The sequence below is a fragment of the Pteronotus mesoamericanus genome, unplaced genomic scaffold (assembly GCF_021234165.1).
Source record: "Pteronotus mesoamericanus isolate MK-2021 breed Mesoamerican mustached bat unplaced genomic scaffold, CSHL_Meso_final contig_202, whole genome shotgun sequence".
Lineage (NCBI taxonomy): Eukaryota > Metazoa > Chordata > Mammalia > Chiroptera > Mormoopidae > Pteronotus > Pteronotus mesoamericanus.
In genome coordinates, this window is record NW_026555086.1 from 8,064,921 (window position 1) to 8,083,645 (window position 18,725).

General features: G+C 42.1%; 2 protein-coding genes across 3 annotated transcripts in view; one reads left to right on the forward strand and one right to left on the reverse strand.

Annotated features, from left to right (window-relative positions):
* The window catches only part of PSME3IP1 (proteasome activator subunit 3 interacting protein 1), a 28,479-nt gene extending 21,527 nt beyond the window's left edge, over positions 1 to 6,952 (reverse strand). Inside the window, exon 1 of the mRNA XM_054570360.1 lies at positions 6,771 to 6,952. The gene's annotated coding sequence lies outside the window, so the exon portion shown is untranslated. The remainder of the gene's footprint in view (positions 1 to 6,770) is intronic.
* Positions 6,953 to 7,208: 256 nt separating this feature from the next.
* RSPRY1 (ring finger and SPRY domain containing 1) overlaps positions 7,209 to 18,725 on the forward strand; it is a 41,487-nt gene continuing 29,970 nt past the window's right edge. For both annotated transcript variants that reach the window (XM_054570361.1, XM_054570363.1), the window contains exon 1: positions 7,209 to 7,347. The gene's annotated coding sequence lies outside the window, so the exon portion shown is untranslated. The remainder of the gene's footprint in view (positions 7,348 to 18,725) is intronic.

The following is an 18,725-nucleotide window of genomic DNA, read 5'->3' on the forward strand; positions in this document are numbered from 1 at the left end:
AATCAGGAGCACTGACTTCTTTTCTCTTAGATTGCCAAAAAAGAAAAAAAAAAAAAAAAAAAAAAAGAATGATAACAGCCAATACAAAAATAACTGACCAGTGTGAATGAATCAAAACTATACCTATTTTTTTTATAGATCAGTGAAAAATATATTTTTGATGTGCTGCAGAACTTTAATAATTAGTTATATGTGCTATGAGATTTAAAAAAGGTTGAAAAATTGCTCTAGAGAAATAAGGACCATCCCAAGATTTATCAATCACTTTTGAGAAATGACAAATTTATGGAATTCCAAGAACTTCTTACTATCTTTTTCACCAATCTTTTTCACGTAAGTGTTAGAATTCACCTTCTACCCAAAGAGCTGAGTCTATGCTACCCATCTTCCACACACAGGGACAAAATCAGGAATCAGCTGCTAATGAAAAGGAGGCAGAATCATATTAAAAAAAGAAAACTTAAAGACAGAGGCTTTAGAATTTAGAAAGGTGAAAGACAATGGCGCAGACACTCTTACTTCTCCTCAGCTCTCAGTGGGTTGGTTTCCTGAGGAATGTTTATAAAAGTTTGTTCTTTATACCTGTTACTGCAATCCTGACATTGTCTTCATGCCAACATAAAGTTCAGTATAATAAACTTGCGAGCTTAAAAGAGACCAGACTAAAACACGGACTGCTTTATCCATCGCTTCCACTTGCATCTCTTCTGCAGGTCCTCTTCCCCTGGCACATCACCTGTGGTTCCCTCCTTGCCTTCAACGGCTCTCCGGCTGATTTGGTCATCTGCTGTTTGGACAGGTCACAGACAGGGAATATTCTTTCTCAAGAAATATACGGCCTTCTCAGAATTCAAAACTCCATTCTCAAAAAATACTGCCGAGAAGTAAGCTTAACTTCATACCTTCCATTACAATCCAACATAATTCAACTAAATACATAACAAGCGCCTTCTGTCGCGGTCTTCTCATGAAGAGGGAGGACAGGTAATGATAAAGAGGACAGAAGACTCTAAAATCAAGAGACAGTAGTTCGAAACCTGGTTCTGCCATTTACCAGTTGCGGGACACCGGGCAAGCCACTGAAGTCCTCTGACCCCTAGTTCCTCATCCACAACCGCATTCACCGGTGAGGACTAAAAGAGTACTGCGCCAAGTAAACCTTTGGTGAGGATAAACAAGGCGATTCACGTAAAGCACCTCACACCATGCTTGACACATTCTTACAAATGCTTCGAAAGGTCTGCATCACCACAAAGCGGTGTGCTAAGCTCTGGACAGGTTGTAGGAGTGAGAGACATACTGTAGGCATTCAAGAAGCAGGGGAGAGACATAAATAAATCAGCGACATAAACAATCATGACACTCGAAGTGGGAAAGGGATCACATCAAACTGAGAGACATTAGGAAAAACTTACATGTATAAATAATTCGGTGCTTCTACATTTTCCCTTTCACGTGGTTCTCTAGAGTACTGTTTACTTTATTGGTTTTAAAATTGAAACAAACTCAGCACTGTGCTGAATGATGAACTCTGTCCAGCACTGGGCCAAATTCTACAGTGTGCGAAAAGGAAATAAACTTTTAAAGACATGGTACTCTTGACCGAGCTAATACCAGATAGTGGTGTGTACAATGAATTACCAAAGCAAAAAGCCCCAGTAAGGGGGAGTAATGAAGGGCGTGGCTATGAATCGGTCCGCTGTCCCAGGCTGAAACCCTGGACATACACCGTCACTCCTTCTTCCTAACATTCCTACGCCCACCAGTCACCAAGTTCTCTTCTTTCTGCTGCAGAATGACCTCTTTTTAATCCACCCTTTCCTTTCTTCTTCTTCTTCTTCCTTCTTTCTCTTTTTTCTTTTTTTTAAAAGGAGAGTCCTTTCCTCTCTGATCTCTTCTCTTCAGGGCCTCCTGTTACATGGGCTGCTGCAGTAGCCTCCCATTAGTGTCCCCGTCGCTCGTCCAGCCCCCACCCCAGCCGTTTGTGTATACCTCCTCTACAGCACTTACCCATTTGTTTTATCATTTATGCCTGTTCCAACAGCTCTGTGTATCCACAGTGCTTATTAACACAGTGTCTGGCATATATAAGTATGTAATAAATACTTATTGAATAAACCAACCATAAAGACAATTGAAAGACTGTAGCAGGGAGGAATGATCTCACATAAACATTCCTAGGTATTGTTTGATCTAAGTTATAGAGAATGGTAGACATTAAAGAATTTGCTGAGTCTTCTATGTCCCATGGGAAATTCTCTTCAAACACCATAAAATTTGTAAAGTAGGAAACACAGGACCAAAAATTAAATCACTTTATCACATAATTGATGTCTTCAAGAATAACTCTCACTATTCTCCTTTAATTTCAACTAACTAAAAAATGCTCTCTTACACCGATTAATAAGTATTTCCCACACAAAACATTTTTCTTTGAAGAGTCCAACGTTCATTTGCTGTTTATTCTGCAACAGGGAGGTGATGAGTACCTACAACTCATTTACCTCCTTCTGGAAATGATAGAAAAATGAGAAGTTAAAGTGTTTATTTCTAATTCCTACTGCCTAGCTAAATTTTCACAAGTCTCTTATTGCTCTCCTTTGTTTGCTAGAATAATTCAAAACAACACAAAACATAAACAAACAACTAGGGGTCTGGGGATCTAACCATAACTCATGTAGGAATATTTTGTCCTCATTGTGTTTAATTTTAGAAAGAATGATATCAACTTTCCTTTTATGCACATAACTTTTTTCTTCAAGGTGACCAAAGTTAAATTACTAAACTAAACATTACATTATTTTTAAAAGAATTATTTAAATTCTTCAAATAGGGAATTCATGGAAAACCAAAACCATATCAAAATCACTGTCCAAACTTAAAAGTTTCAAACTGATACAAATAAAGAACATAGTTTTCACATTTGCTTGACAACCAAATAAACAAAGTTCTTATATTTCAAGCCAAAGTAACTGTAATACAGTGCTCTACTGTGTTTGCACTGGAGACTGTGGTATTTAATTTCCAGGTTGGTGGGTAAAAAATGGGCTCAGTGTCTTACACAGCATGCCATGCAAGTTTTAACACACAAAATTTACATCGTTGCCTCCAAAATAATTGTAATCACTGAAATGAAAAATTTTTCCACTTAGGTAGTGCCACGATACAAGTTAATGAGATCTCGTTTCCCATGGAATTAAATTTTGTGATGGGCAGACTAAAGTGTTTACAGCACTCACCACCATAGCTTCCCAATTTTAACATTAGACAGACTGAAGGGTAAGAATACACTGGGGGAGCTCTGTGTTAGTGTGTCCTACGGCTTCTCTCTTTGGGTAGTGAAAGCAACAGGCCAATACACTTTCCTTTTGTCAGGAAATATAGTCAAGTGCTGCTCTTACTACATTTTTACCCTGATGTTCCAGTCACATGGGATTTCAAAATACAGGACAGCTACTAAGAGGAATGTTCCATCTGGCAAACTCAACTACATTCCAAATAAAGACTGCTTTCTGGGCAGAAGGCTCCTCTACCAGCTACAGTCATTTAGACCAAGCCAATTTTCCCTATATTATAAAACTTCAGAGAATGACTAACACTCTGTTAACATTTATTACTAGACACAGTAATCCTCAATCTTCTCACAATGAGGCTTATTGTTACCCCAGTACCAAAGGAAACTAAAAGAATCTAAAAATGAGGGCACAGCATAGCGATTTAATTCACATTTAAAATGTTTATTATAAAAAACAATTGGCAGTAACCTTCTGGTTGTCTAGGCATCTAAAAACACATGCAATAAAAAGTTTGTTTTTTTAAAAAAATCTATATATGCATGTATCTTCCCATGAGAACTGAGCCTTATTATATGTGCATTTACCTTGAATTTATCTATAAGCCCTGGAAGAAAAAAGAGGGAACTTAAAATATTGGCTCCCTTAGCTGACCCTCAGGTCCCCAGCTCCTGTGTGCCTGCCTGAGCATAAACACGTCCCTCACTATGTATGATTCTAATACAAGTTGTGTTTGTTACATATTGTGACTCCTAACTGCAAACCAACTACTTCATCTGGGGCTCACAGGAAGAAAAGCAGCATCCGTTCCAAAGCTGGAGAAAAACCTGGCCTGCTGAAATTTTGCCGCGCCGGTACACCGACATCCCACACGGTGCTTCCCTCAACAGATGTGCGGGCGACTTTGATTATTTTCGCATCTGGGCTGGGTTTGGCACGTAGCCCGCACTAAACCATACCGTCCCTCCCCCAGGCTCTATGTAACTCCCCTTTAAGGACATACTTTCTAAAAAATAAATAAAATAAAGGCTTTACGTTGCACAACCGTACATAAGGCCAACTATTTCATTCAGTTGTATTTATGAAGTAAGGCACACAGTGCTTGGCACTAACCTGGCACTCTAGTATTTAACAAGCGAGAAACTTGCATTCAGTAAGAGATAAGGTTGGCACAAGACCAAGTTAGAAAAGAGGAATAAAAGTAAATGCTGCAAGAGAATAGAAGCTAAGGAGTTCAGAAAAGACTAAACAAACAAAAAAAAAGCACCAGAGAAGCTTATCTTTGACAGTAGCCATGACACCGCTGCAAAAAGTGGTGGAAGTTTTAAGCATACAAAGAAAAATAATCTTTAACTCCACAATGCCTGAAATCACAAATTTCACACTCCAGAATCAAAATGAAAGGAAGGGTGCTATCATTTACAGAAATAGTGGGTGAGGTTATTGAGACCAATCCTATACTTCTTTAATAAAGACAGTAATAATAAAATAACTGGAAGAAATTTTTAAAATAAGTCTTAAACAGAAAAGCTAACAAGATAGTTCTGATAACTCTCCCTGACTGGGGATAAAACCTGCAACCTTGGTGTTTCGGAACAACGCTCTAACCCACTAAGCTACCCAACCAGGGCTATGCTTACAATGTTTAAAGAAATAAAAGCCAAGCCTCAAAATTAATAGCAGAGAATAAGAAGCTGTAAAACAGTTGTACAGCACATTGAAAAAGGACCAAATAGAACTTCATGAACTAAAAAAAAAATGCAGTAACTGAATTTAAGATTTCAATGGATGAGTTTCATAGCACATTAGAAACAGGTTAGAGAATTATTGAAGCAGAAATTATCCAGAATGCAGTATGAAAATAAAATAAAAAGGGAGAAGAAGAGGAGAGAGGAAAAAAGGTCTACGTTAAACCAGTAAAGGAGGAAATAAAAACAATAGGGCAGAAGCATATACAGAGAAAAAAAGGCTGAGAATTTTACAGAACTAATGAAAGACACTAATCCACAAATGCAAGAAGTCTAACGAACACCAAATAAATTTAAGAAAAACAAGTCCACAGTAGGATACATCATAGCAAAAAAAAGCATAAAATCAAATATAACCACCAAACAATCTTTAAAGCATCCCATAGTAAAGAGTGAAACAGATATTTAAGAATGAAGTAGATTCAAAAGGTGATCCATAGTGAGCACACTGAACTTGCTTCGTTTAGCTGCCACAAAGGCGTAATTGCACCATGATAGAGCCGATGGCTAAACCATGCACTTGAATTACTTCGTTTACCAGATACGTGGTTTTTAATTTCTGAAGCAGCAACTTGACTCTAGGCAAACAGCAACACTTCGAAGGTGAAAGGAAAGACTTTTCCTAAAGGTAGATGGTCTTGAGGTAATTCTTCCTTTCTTAGAACCACAAAGAACTTACCCACTGGGATAAGACACCAAGGTTTCAGTTGAGAAAGATAGTGGGGCGGCTTCTGCTTTCAGGCCCTTGCAAATTGTTAACAGCTCACCTCGGGCTCTATTGGGAAGACTATAGAAGATGATTTATTCCAGTTCAACGTTTGGATCAAAAAGGAGTCTACACACTGATTCCTTTCAAAGAGTTCAGAAGCAGTGCCCTCCAAACCATTGTATACGGTCCCTCTTAACACATCAATGAACCCAACACCTGAAAAATCAACAGGTCTTACCTCACAGCTGGTACCCAAGAGGTCACTGGGGAATTCTGACCACCAGGCTGGCGCCTGGTTTTCTGCGTCCCACTCCACACCTACTCAGTCAGACTATCCCGGGGTGGGGTCCGAGAATCTGCATTTTAAAAGGGCCGTAGAAGATCCTGTTTTCTACGAGTAAAGAACCACTGCTAAGTCCGAACAGGGGTCCTCCTTTACCCCCGCGCGGACGTTAACATTCACATGGGCCACCAACTCTCAAACAAGGTGCTTCAACTCTCGATCTTTGTTTCCTAAGTTTTCTGTAAAACGAGTACGCTACAGCGACGGGTACATGGTACATAATAAAATGTGCTTCCCATCTTACACTTACTTACATGCTGTGATTCAACCATGTCCAACCAGGCATTCCCACATCTCCTGGGTAGCCTGGAGCTGTTCCAAGACCTCTGGAATACAGCCCGCTGCTCACGTGGAGCCTCGGCGGCCCCACCTAGCAGAAAACGTGCAGAGAAGCCGGCAAGAAGCCTGAAGTCCTCATTCCGCTTGAAACGGTATGGTCGCCTCCCCGACTGGACCCGGAGGCCATCTCGCGGACTCCCTCGGTCCCCCCTCAGGCTGGGCCCTGCAAGCCTCTGGCCCCGAGGACTAAGAATACTGGGCGAGGACACAGACTGAGAACAGGCCTGACCCTAAACCTCAAATCAGACGCAGCCCCCCGACCCCGATCTCCTCAGCGAAGAAGCTGGAGCCCAGGTTTCGCCGCCTGCCCAGCGAAGGCCCTGGCCGCGCTCACCTACCGAAGGGCGGGAGCCGGGACACCTTCTCCTCGGTAGCGCCCACCCCGAACCGCCACCGCAAACGCCGATTGCTCTTTAGAAAAAAAAGAGAAAAGAAAAACAAAACAGTCTTGGCGTTTGTATTCCTTTTGACCCTTCAGGGCTTCCTGTTCCTCACCGCCACAACAAAGGTCCGCCCCGCTTCCGGCGGCGTAACCCAATCCGCACCTCTCTTTCTCCCCAGGAGTCCGATGGAAATCCGGTGCCCAGAAAGCTGGCAGGAGACACTTGATTGGACAACTCACACCTCAGCCGTGATTGGACGGCTCGCGCCTGGGGGGCGGGCCGGGCCTTGTGATCACGTGACAAGAGTCCGGACATATGACTGGTCGCCAGGGAGAGGGATTGCCACCGAGGAAGGGGCGTTTCCTAAGGCGCTGTAGGAGGGCCGGGGCGGTACGAAGCGGGGGTGGGCCCCAGCACGTAATGGCAGCGCCGTGGCCTCGCGTCCATCTTTACCGCTCTCTCGGACCTGTCACAAAGGAGTCGCGCCGCCGCTGCCTCCCCCTCTCTCGAGTGGATCCGGGAGCTGGAGAAAGTCAGTGCCGCAGCCCAGCCGCCGTGCTCGGGGAAGCCCCTGGGGACGGGAAGGGGAGGGAAGTCCGAGGGCAGGGGACGTCGGTAAGGGAGGGGACAGTCCCCCGAGTCTGCGGCGGGGAACCTGACTGGTATCGGGGGAGGCTCCAGGAAGGGGCCCGGGATGGGTGGCGTTGGGCAGAGCATGGGAAACAGCCCGGAGGTTCTCTACGGAGGCCCGCGCTGCAGGCGCCTGATAAGGTTCCTGAAAGGGGGTGGTCTCCCTTTAGGGGATTCTCGACAGGGGGAGATTTTCGGGGGTTGCCCTACTGAGAAGGCCGCGGCTAAAGGGGCCCAGGTGAGAGGCAGGTAGCTCCCGGGAGGATCCTGTTATTTAGGAAAGCTCTCGCCTGTGTCCGGGGCGGAAGAGGTAGATGGGAGGATGCTTTGGGAGGGTTTCCTTTTGTGGAGTTTGAGGTTTAGGTGGCATGGGTGGGAAGCAAATGTTCCCCCGGGAGACATAAAAATGCCTCGGGGTGGAGAGATGCCTCGGAGAGAGGGGATAGGAGTTGGGAGCCAGAGCTAGCGGATTCCTGTTCTCCGGAGGCCCGGTGTGAAAAATGGTTAAGGGCCTTGGGGAGAGGGGATTGCTGGGCGGTTCTGGGAAGAAGAGATCACCATCCATAGGAAAGCCCCGGTGAGAAATAGTGAGGGAAGCACGAATACGAGACCGTTCTTCCTGGAGACCGATCCGGTGTGTTAAACAGAGAATTCAGCTGCTTCTGGGCGGAGTGTAGGTGGGGTGGGGGAAGTCCATCCCACCAGCACTCCCTGCGTGATCAGGCTTTTGCCCATACTGGCTGCCTCAGTTTCCCTGTCTTTGGGGAGGGAAATCAAGGTACAGATGGTCCACTGAGACTGCAGTTCTGTCCTTTGTGAGTGAGGTTGATCATCGAGCGTTGTACTTTGAACTTTGAAGGGCTGAGAGTGTCTTGTTGACCGAGTAGAGTCCGGCGGTTGTCCCAGCGCCTCACCTACCATCTAGTCCTTAGGCAAGTAACTTAACCAATGTAGGTCTCTCCTGTAAAATAATGCAGTGTGGAAAGTACTCTCCAAACTACAGGCTGTGTGAAAGTAAAGTACTGTGATTCTACCACCAAACTGCTGTTAAAGAATAAAAGAGAAGGCACTTAGTCTAAACCGTAAAACAGTATGGAGGTGTAAGGAATTGGCGTTAACAGTGGTTGTCGATCACGTTTGGAGTGCTGGGAGCCATATTAGACCGAAAGCTTTAAGGCTCACAGCTGTTTAGGTCATTTGATGATCTAAGCCCATGGGTGTCGACCCCTTCTGAGATGGGGGTGGAGGGATTTCCAATTTCCAGTTTTTGCTCTCAGAGTTTTAATTTACTTTGAAATTCTGATGGGCTGGCAGGAGGTAGCACTACAGTATCATCTCCTCCTTCAGGAAGTTTTTCCCTGACAGCTGAAACTTTCTTCCAAGTGATTTCATTTCAATAACAAACTACCTCTCCTTTTTCCATATGTATTTTCATGCCCTTTGTCTACAGGTAGTGAATATCTTTCTCTCTCCCTCAGCAGTGATTTTGTACCTCAGACCTCCTTTTCTCTCCATGAATATTATGCCTTCCTGTAGTAGTCCCAAACTATAAATTAACAATTGCTTTTGAATTCCTCTTCCACAATGGTTTTCTTTCTTTTTCACCATTTGTGGAGCTTGCATTTCCTGGGATGATATCTTGCTTTGCAGCTTCCTCTATGAGGTTACAAAGATACTTGTGTCCAGGTATAACATTTTTCTGAGGTTTGGTTACAGTGGCATTTTTTAGAGCTGGTTTTCCAAATATTCGGTAATTTATGATATTTGAAGTTTGTCTGTTTTTTTAAAACAAAAAGCTGACTTGTACTTCCTGTTTTTGTAACCTTATATTTCATAGGTCTTTTTAAAAAATCACTGGTGATTTTGTGAGCTTTCTGATTTCCCAGGATACATGTTGTCCTGACCTACTGCTTAATGTCTTCCTGTGACCTGCTTTTTGCTGTTTTCACAAACCCTTCATTATTTCTGTACTCCATGATTATTTTTAAATTATTGATTATAGGAAGTGTTCCAGCTTATGTTACGTGGACTTTTTCTGCTTTGTCAGCAAAATAACTTCACTTGGTAAACTGGCTAAGAATCAAGGGGAAATAAAAACTTGACGTTCCCCCTCTTCTATAGTGAATAGAGAAAGGCAACAACTCTGAAGTATGTTTTGGCAAGAGAATAAAAAAAAAAATCATTGTGTGTTCCTGAAGTGTCTTTGCAGCAGTTTATTTCAACTCACGAGCTTTAGCCTGTCAAGAGTTGCCTCTACTTTCCCTAATAATGAAGGTGTTACAATGGAATGAGACAGTCACTTTGCATCCCTCAAAATACAACTCTCTCTTCAATACTCTGATGGCTGTATAGTTTGAAAAATTACCAGGGATTCTTGAGGATGGCAATCACTATGACACTCCTTTAAGTTGGAGATTTTCTGTTTTGGGGTGGGATCCTCGCAAAGGAGGACTAGATAGCCACAGGGCTGCACCACAAATGGCAGGCTCAATGGAACAGTCCTCTCTTCAGAAGAGTTGCTTGGGGGCAGTAAACTATCAATTTAGCTACTTTCAAATATTTGACATTTTCAAGGCACTTACCATTGAATTTGGATGGTCCCCGCCCATATTCAAATTAGGAAATTGAAAAATAGAATAGTCAGGAAGTAGTAAATGCCAAAACTTGGGCCACAGCCTTTAGGAGGAGATGTACAACTTTTAGGAGTGTAAAAGAAATAATATTTTCCCTTTGGTTTATCTATTGAAAAAATCAGCGTTTGAAATAGTTTTCTTGCCAGTCCTTATGGTTAGAAAAAAGTACATATTTGTTCTTTTACTCTCAGTGTCCATTCCAAAAGGGAATGCTTGCTGGTTAAATATGTAAAAGCATATTTAACTGTGATATATATACAAGGCTAAATGAGGAAAGTTAATCTTATAAATAGTGGTGGGCCCTTGGAGAATATTTCCCTTTCTCCCTTTCTGAGCTTTTGAAAACTAAGAATGCATTTGAGATAGCAAAGAATTGATTCACTCCTTAAGTTTGTTAAGGAATGAAGGTACCTTCTGGTACCTTTCATACTGCTTGAAATTATGGTTTCCAGGCATAATTTCATGGGTCCTATACACATCAAATAGAAGGTTTGAAACACCTTATTTGGCCGGTTTAGTATTACCTCATAGTTTAATGTTTCAGCGGTAGCTTCTTTTCTACCCCTCCTGCCCTCTGAAGAGCCACCTTTCCTCCTCCCTGCTCCCCGGATGCACTGATTCCCAGCGCCTCACTCCTGCCCTGCCCCACCCTGTGGGAAGTGCAGCTCCTTTTTCTCATTCTTATTGCTTCATAGTCATTCATACCTACATGTGCCTAAGAGCCGCTTATTCATAACCTACGAAGTGAATTATTAAGGATTACTAAAACATGGTACTCATAAACCAAAACTAGCGCATTAGAGTTTATTGTTGTGTAACACCTTTTTCTCCCAGGAAGTCTGTCCCGAGAGACTTGGCACAGTGCACAGAGCTCCTTACCTGCGCGTCACGTGCAGAACCCGGATTCCTGCAGTCACCAGGAATGGTGCTGATTTTCCATTGTGCTTCCTCTTCTGGTTTGGTTTTTCATCAGAATTACTATTGGCTTCTTTATCCATTTAATTTATGGACTTTTGGTTAACCTTGCACTGTGGTCAGGGTATTTGTACCAACGATATTTTGGCTTATAATTCAAGACATGCATGCGTTGCAGTGAAAATATAAATCCTCCGCTCCCCTTTTGTTAGTGCTGATATATGGTCAGCTAAAAACTTGCTTGTACAGAAATACTTCATGTTACCAAGTTCCCTTTCCACTGGAAAAATGGGGGCATGAGAGGCCTCCTCCCGAGGGAGTGGGCAACACTGACCGAGGCCGGTCTGGCGTGTGTGACGTTTTGCGTAGGGCACTCAGTGTGCTGTCTGTTGCCGTCCTTCATCTCTTTGCCAGGAGCCTAAGGGACTTCTTTTTTTTTTCTTCTCTTCTTTATTGAATTTATCGGGGTGACTGGTTAAGACAGTTATATAGATTGCGGGATACAATTCTATTATATAATACATGATCTGCATTATATAATTGTATCGTACATTCACCACCCCAAGCCACGCCTCCTTCCATCACTATTTCCAGGGACCTTTTTTTAACCTTTGCTCATGGCCTGACATAGAAGCATTGGATTCATATTTATTGAAGGATGCTGTCTTCGTTTTTCAAAGTGATAAATATTTTGGAAACACTCTGTTTTTACAGACTTTAGAATAAATTCATTTTAAAGCAGTCATTGAATACCTTTTAAGTTCTGGCCATCCAGTTGAGTGTACAACTGCTTTCGCACACCATTTTAAGTAGATCTCATTAAGGGAAGTGTTGCTATTCATGCTGTTTATACATTTTGTTCACTTCTCTTAATAGTAAAGAGTTTTCAATAATTGAAAAATTGTATCCTTCAGATTTATGAATGACATGTTTAAATTACACATCTGCCTGATTTCCTACTATTTTGCCTCCTGGGGGGGAAATCCCAAATAGTATGCAGTGTTGTATTTGTCTTTCTCCTTCGTATGGCAGCCACCATTACCGCTTACCTCAGTTCTTCCGTAGTGTTTCCTGTTTGGATCCAATGCAAAATTTTCAATCTTTGAGACCAGGCAGGGATTATTTACTTCTCCTTTATTTTTATTATTATTATTATTATTATTATTATTATTATTATACTATTATTTGCTTCTGGAAATTCTTTACTCCATCCCAGCCCTAAATTTTATTTTTTTAATACATTGTTTCGAATGCTGAAAGGATTCCTCTTTCTCCTTTGCACTGTTTTAGGCCTGACTGTATTTTGTAATTAATTCTGCCACAAGTCTCACCTAACCACAGACACCCACCGCCATAGGGTTAAAAAGCTCACAACACTTCAGGGGAAGCTTTTCCAGATACTCCTTCCTTAATAGTTCAACCAGAAAAATTGTCTGTTTTCCCCTCAAAGATGTATCTTTTCCTTAAGATTTCATTTATTTTTGGAGAGAGGGGAGGGAGAGAAGGAGAGAAACATCAATGTGTAGTTGCTTCTCATGCACTTCTGACTGGGGATCTCGTCTGCAAGCCAGGCATGTGCCCTGACTGGGAATCGAACAAACAACCCTTTGGTTCACAGGCTGGCATTCAGTCTGCTGAGCCATACCAACTAGGGCAAAACTTTCTTACACCAGCCTTAAGCCATACAAGAAGTATCAGAATCATCTAGCGCTTTTCCCAGACAACTTAAAGGTTATCCTTCGGGAGATAGTAGCACCTTATAGGACTTAAACCTCACGTGGCCAGTGCCACTGCAGATGGATAATTTTGGACACCTGGATGACATAAAAATATCAGGCCTACCTTTCCTTTTGGGGAAAAATAAAGTTCCAACCATATATTCTGTAATCCCCTTGTCCCCCAAAACCAGATGTTTTAGAGTCTAGAGATGAAAACACCCTTGTTAAACACCTTTAGATGGTTTCTATTTCAACTGAGAAGTGTACTCTTGGTATATAATAATACACTTTTCTTATCTATTTATTATACTACCAAATAATCTTACTGACTTACAAGTTTTTCCCTTTTAAACACAAACTTCAATAAGAAAATTATGATCTTTAGGGTGTCTTGCACTATGTTTTAAAAGCAAATATATTTCTGGATAAGGTTTTCTGTCTTGATACGGTTTGAGTTACACAGGTGTATGCATTTGACAAAATTCTGTACATACCGGTATATGCGTAACACTTGTACATTTCATTATATGAGTGAGGACCCCCCCGAAAAAACCCAGAATTATCTTCTAGAGGGCAGGCCCCTTGTAGTACAGGCTTCCCCTGCTAGGCGAGTGTTCTAGGAACCCATCTGTGTCAGTGTCCATTGAGAGCCTTTTTTGTTTCCCTGGATGAAAAAAGTCCTCCAAGGGAAACGCTTTACCAGTGTGAAAGAAGTAAAACAAAAAAATGGCAGAAACACTAAAAGCATCAAAATCAACAAGTTCAAACACTGTTTTGAGCAGTGGAAAAAAACCATTTTGATAGGTGTATTGCATCAAATGGAGAGCCCTTTGAAGGTGACTGAAGTTTAAACATGGAAGAATAAATACACGATTTTTTATAAATAAATTCCAAGGTTTTGGGGGGTTCCCTGTGTATGTAAATCTAACTTCTAAAAATATATTGACCCCTGACCATTGTGGTCCAGTTGGTTGGACATTGTCCCACAGAGGGAAGGGTTATGGGTTCCGTTCCCAGTCAGGGCACACAGGCCTGGGTTGCAGGTTTTGTCCCTGGTGGGGGCACGTAGGAGAGGCAACCGATCAATGTTTCTCTCCCTCTCTTTTCTCTCCCTTCAGAATATATCCTGTATCTTCAAAAATACGTCTTCAAAAATAAATTGAAGTTCAGTTAGTAATGCTGAATTATTGAGGGGGAAGTATACTGTTGCCTGCAATTTATTTTGAAATGCATCAAAAAAATTAGATGGACTGATGATGGCAAGAGACGGATAGGTGTGTGATAAAGCAAGTATTACTGTAATATGTAATAGTAAAAATACATTATTACTGTAATGTTAATGGTAGAATCCAGGTGGTGAGTATGTAGGTGTTCACTGTAAAATTCAATTTTGCTTGCGTGAAATTTTTCATAATAAAACAGGGTTGGGGTAGTAAACATGAGGGGAGAAGTTGTCACTTATAATACTACCTTAGGAAAAAGTCCAAAACACTTTCTAATGAGAGGGGATTATTAAAATTTCCATTGCATGATGTATTGTAACTTTTCACGCTGTACGTTTCACCTTGAGGGGTAAGACGTGAGGATTGAAAAAAAATGCTGCAACGGTACTTGAGAATGATAAGGTGAAGTGACAGCAACAGTAATTTCATGGCCAAAGTTTGATTTTTCTTCCTGTGGTCATTCTTTTAAGCCGGCCTCGCCTTTCTTGGCAACATAATCCCGAAGTCTTATTTTCAGCGAAAAGAAAGTGTTCTTAATGTCACCGAGCTGTATTATGATTGAATTGCAAGCAAATATTTGAAGAGATGAATAATTGATTCTTAGACCATTTGTTCGAGAGGATTAGACTTGGCCAGATGTCTCTTGTGGTGAGCTGTTTATGACGGCAGAAGCCTGTGTTTTGAGTACCAGGCCTCACTGCTTTAACACAGAACTTACTGAGAGCACAGGTTTGATTTTTTTTCTCTGTCCGAGCAGCTTAGAAAACTATATAAAATATAAAAAATCATGAATGATACAGAAATGGAAGGAATAGTCTTAATTTTTTAAAAAGGAATCAAAATTAGTGTTACCATTCTTCGGAGAAATAGATTTGCAAAGGAAGTGTTTGATTATAATTATGCTCTTGCAGAAAAATAGCTGTGAACAGTATAATGATTTAAAAAGCATTACCATTTAGGCGGTGAGAAGTCTTTCTACCAAGCAGTGGCATCCAATGGTATCATTATCATTAACACAGCCAATAATTGCCACCCCAGTTGATGACTGCTCTAGCTGCAGATTTAATTGTTGTGTGTGTTTAAATTCTTTGACTAGCTTAAGGTCCTTGGTCTCCAAACCGACTTGACTGACAATCTACTGCTAAGTAGTCTTCAAAATTAAGGTGAAGTATATAGGTATTACAGATTTACATGATCTCTCGTCTCATTCATTTTCCCTTCCGTTCAGTCTGTCCACCCTTGGATGACATTACCTCAGAGCAAGGTACCATCTAGGTTCATTATGATGCTTCACAGAATAGACCTGGTAAGAAATACAGAGAGCTATTTTATTCATTGTGCTGCTATGCACTGTGCATAATCACTGATGGCTGTAACTGTTTTCTAATGGGTATTTTGGCTGACCATTCCAAAGATAGTCGCAATTCATTTTCCTGGAAAGGAAGATTCACTTTTTTGACCCCAGAAGACTGGCCCACAAGGGCTTCCGTTTGTCCTGCAGTCAGTGAGCTGTAGGTGCTGCCCGCGGTGCCAGGCTCTTTGGTCGGTTCTGTACAGAGAGTGATTTCCAGACCTGGCCGCCATCAGAAGCACCTGGGGAGCTTTGAAGAAAACGCTTACTTGGACCACATCCTAGGAATTCTGATTCTGGCTGTTTGGAGTGGAACCAGGAATTTGCATTTTAAGAAGTAACAAAGTGATTCTAATGCTCATCACCTTTAGGATGATTAAGTTACAATCCCTTCCAAGGTTCTCTGTCTAAAAGTATAGATAAATAAGGATGATTTCAGGACAGGGGGTAGATAAGTTCTATAAAAGATAAGTTGGTTAGTTATCTCAGTGCTCTGAAGTCAGGTCGTATTGCAGAGTCCCTGCCTCCTAGATTATTTGGTTAGTTCTGATTAGCTAGGAGCTCATTTTATAACATCTTGCATTTTAGGACCCAGTTTAAGTACTAGACGCTGTGCCATGTGTGTTACAAGCACTGTTTCACTTAATCCTCACAGTAGGACTGTGAGGTATAAGAACTATTACTGTCTCCCAGTTTTAAAGTGTGTCTGGTCAGGGCAAATAAAAAGCGCAGCTGTAAGTTTTGCAGGGCTGGGGCCTGTGCCCCATCTTTCTAACTGCAGAGCCCCTTCCCTGCGCAACAGGTGGCCTCTGGAATCCTGTGCCACCTCGGCTGCAGGCTGAGTGTTAGTGTCTTAAAACAATGGGCCCTGGGAGGTGGGCCACATACCGCTTTTGGAATGAGATAAAACAAAGCTCTCTGAAGTGTAATTGTTTAGCTTCATTACCCAGTCTTTTGCCTAAAGAATTCACAATTTGTACTCTCAGAAAAGTGTCAGAAGTGAGCCATTTCCAGGTGAAGAGCTATGCATTTTTGAGTGCTGAATAAATCTGGAAGATCATACTCTGTTTATTTGCATGCTCTGCCTTTGGCTGTAACCCCCCAAAATACTCTATGCTCATTTCAGAAATTTTATGGAGAGTGCAGCTCCTATTTTTTCTTTGTATGTTTTATAGGATGCCTCACAGCTTCTCCTACCTAGTTAATCTCTTCTTTGCACCTGGTCTTTACAGCTAGTCCTCAAGAAAGTCTTTGTTTTTAAAGTATTTGAAAACTGTTTTTAAAGTCAGTTTCCTTCTCTGACAAATTCTGTAGTTGACATCATTTTCTGGGTCATTTAAGGAAAATGAGTTGGAGGAAATCTATTTGAGCTACACTTGAGTTCAATTTGGAAATAGGAGGAGAAACACTTAATTTTTGTCTTCCAAATTTAGTCAGATTTTTTAAAATGTTTGTATGTATGTATTGGGTATCTTCCATTTACTTTCAAATACTAAGTGGAAATCTGCATAGATCAACTCTATTTTCAGTTTATATAAGGCTTAGCAAAAGTTTTCTGGATAGAATAAAGTTTTAAAACTTGATCCAACAAACTTTTTAACTCACTGCTTTCCTCGCAAGCACTCCCGGCACTGTTTCTTCTTAATTATTCTGAACAGCTTTACAAGTGTTGACATTAAACTGTAACTTCATAGGATCCTTTACTCCCCTCCGAGGCTTTGTTTTCCGGGCCTTGATTTCACCTGGACAGTCTCAAGTCGCAGCCAGTTTATTTTCAGTACCTGAGTGGTCTCTCTTCCTCAGCTATGTCTTCCCCAATTGAATGAGCTGGTTGGACCGAATCTACTGTTTTCATACCATGCCCGTCCCAACTTCTGTGTTGACTGTGGAGAGGCCCCGGCGCCCCAGAGAAGCCAGTGGAATCCCCCTCCGCCCTGGGGACTTCGATGCCACAGACTGTTCCGGGGTGAGGCAGCACTGTCCCCGGAGATGACGCGTTCCCTGATGGGGTGCCCTTGTACGGAATTCTGGATCGCTCCCTTCTGCCGTCCCCAAAGAATCATTTGGTTTAGCCACAGATTTTTATAGCATAGCGGTTAAGGAACACTGATAATCCGAGCTGTGGATTTCTTTACAGCCTTAAATGGGGTGAGGTCATTATCTAATACACTGGCATAGAAAAATGTATTGTTAAGGGAAAAAAAGCAAGTCACAGAACAATATTTATGACATCATCCTAGCTAACGAACTTGGACGTACAAACAATAGGTGTGGAAGTAAACACATGAAGCTTTTAAAGGGGGTGGCCTCTGGGAAGGGAGCGGGCAGGGAGGAGGCTTCCATGGTCCTGTCGGCCTGTGCGGCGTTTAGGTCTCAAAATGAATGTGGATTCTTTCTTATTTTATACTTTTAGAAAGCAGTGGAGAAAGTCTTTAAATATGACACCCTGGGATGTTAAGAAAGGGCTCCGCTGGCGTGTCAGCGAGGCCGCTGCCCAGCGGCAGGGCTGCCGGGAAGCCTTGGACGCTGCGCCCTCTCACCCGACGGCTCCGCCAGCGCCACCTCTGCCCTTCCCGTGAGAAGGGCCGGCGCGTCGCTTCTTGAGCGGTGCCTCCTGGCCTCTCTCGGGGACCAGTGTAATTTAGAAGACCTGTAGAAATTTATCCCGAGGACCCTTTAAAGGAGTCATTTCAGATCTCAGTCTCCTGTCCTTTTAAGTGTTGAAATCTCTTGGTTATCTGCCTTCTGAATGGAATCGTTTTCTCTGGTTACTGCACTAATGGGAATGGTATTCAGCTCTTCGCTGGTTTAGACTGTTCTCTTTTTAAAAAGCTATTTCCAGCCGAGTCCTTACATCATGCTCCCACCCATATACTTCAGTCACATCCTTTTAAGTACAGCCTCCAAATTTTGAAGGCAGCCTAACTGTTTTGGGGGAACCCAGAACATTTATGGTGTTCCTTTGCTCAGCCATTGCTGTCCTGGTGTCCAGAGGGAAGTGATGTCTGTTTTCTCGCCTCTCCCCTCCCTTCCCACCTTAGTCCATCCGATCTCCTCCTCTCTTCCCTCCCTCCCCATCTATTTTTCATCAGTCCCTTCATGAGCAATCATTAAACTGGGCAAGTATTTAAAAGAATTTGCTGCAAATCTATCTGAAATAATGGAAGTAATTTTTTTCCCTTGCTTCTAATCGCCCCAAATTATTTTATATTTAATTTATATCTATTCCTGAGCCACTGCTCAATATCAGAGGATTTGGTTGTAAGTAGCCAAATGCTGAGCAGAGACTATACACTAGCCTCCATTCCTTATGTGTCCATTTGTGTCCCTCTGGGTCCTAGATTCCAGGTCTGGGAATGATCTTAACTTTTTGCTACCAGCCCCATGTCAGTCTCCTGCTTCTACATCTTTACTTCTTTCTGGACTTAACCAGATTTCTC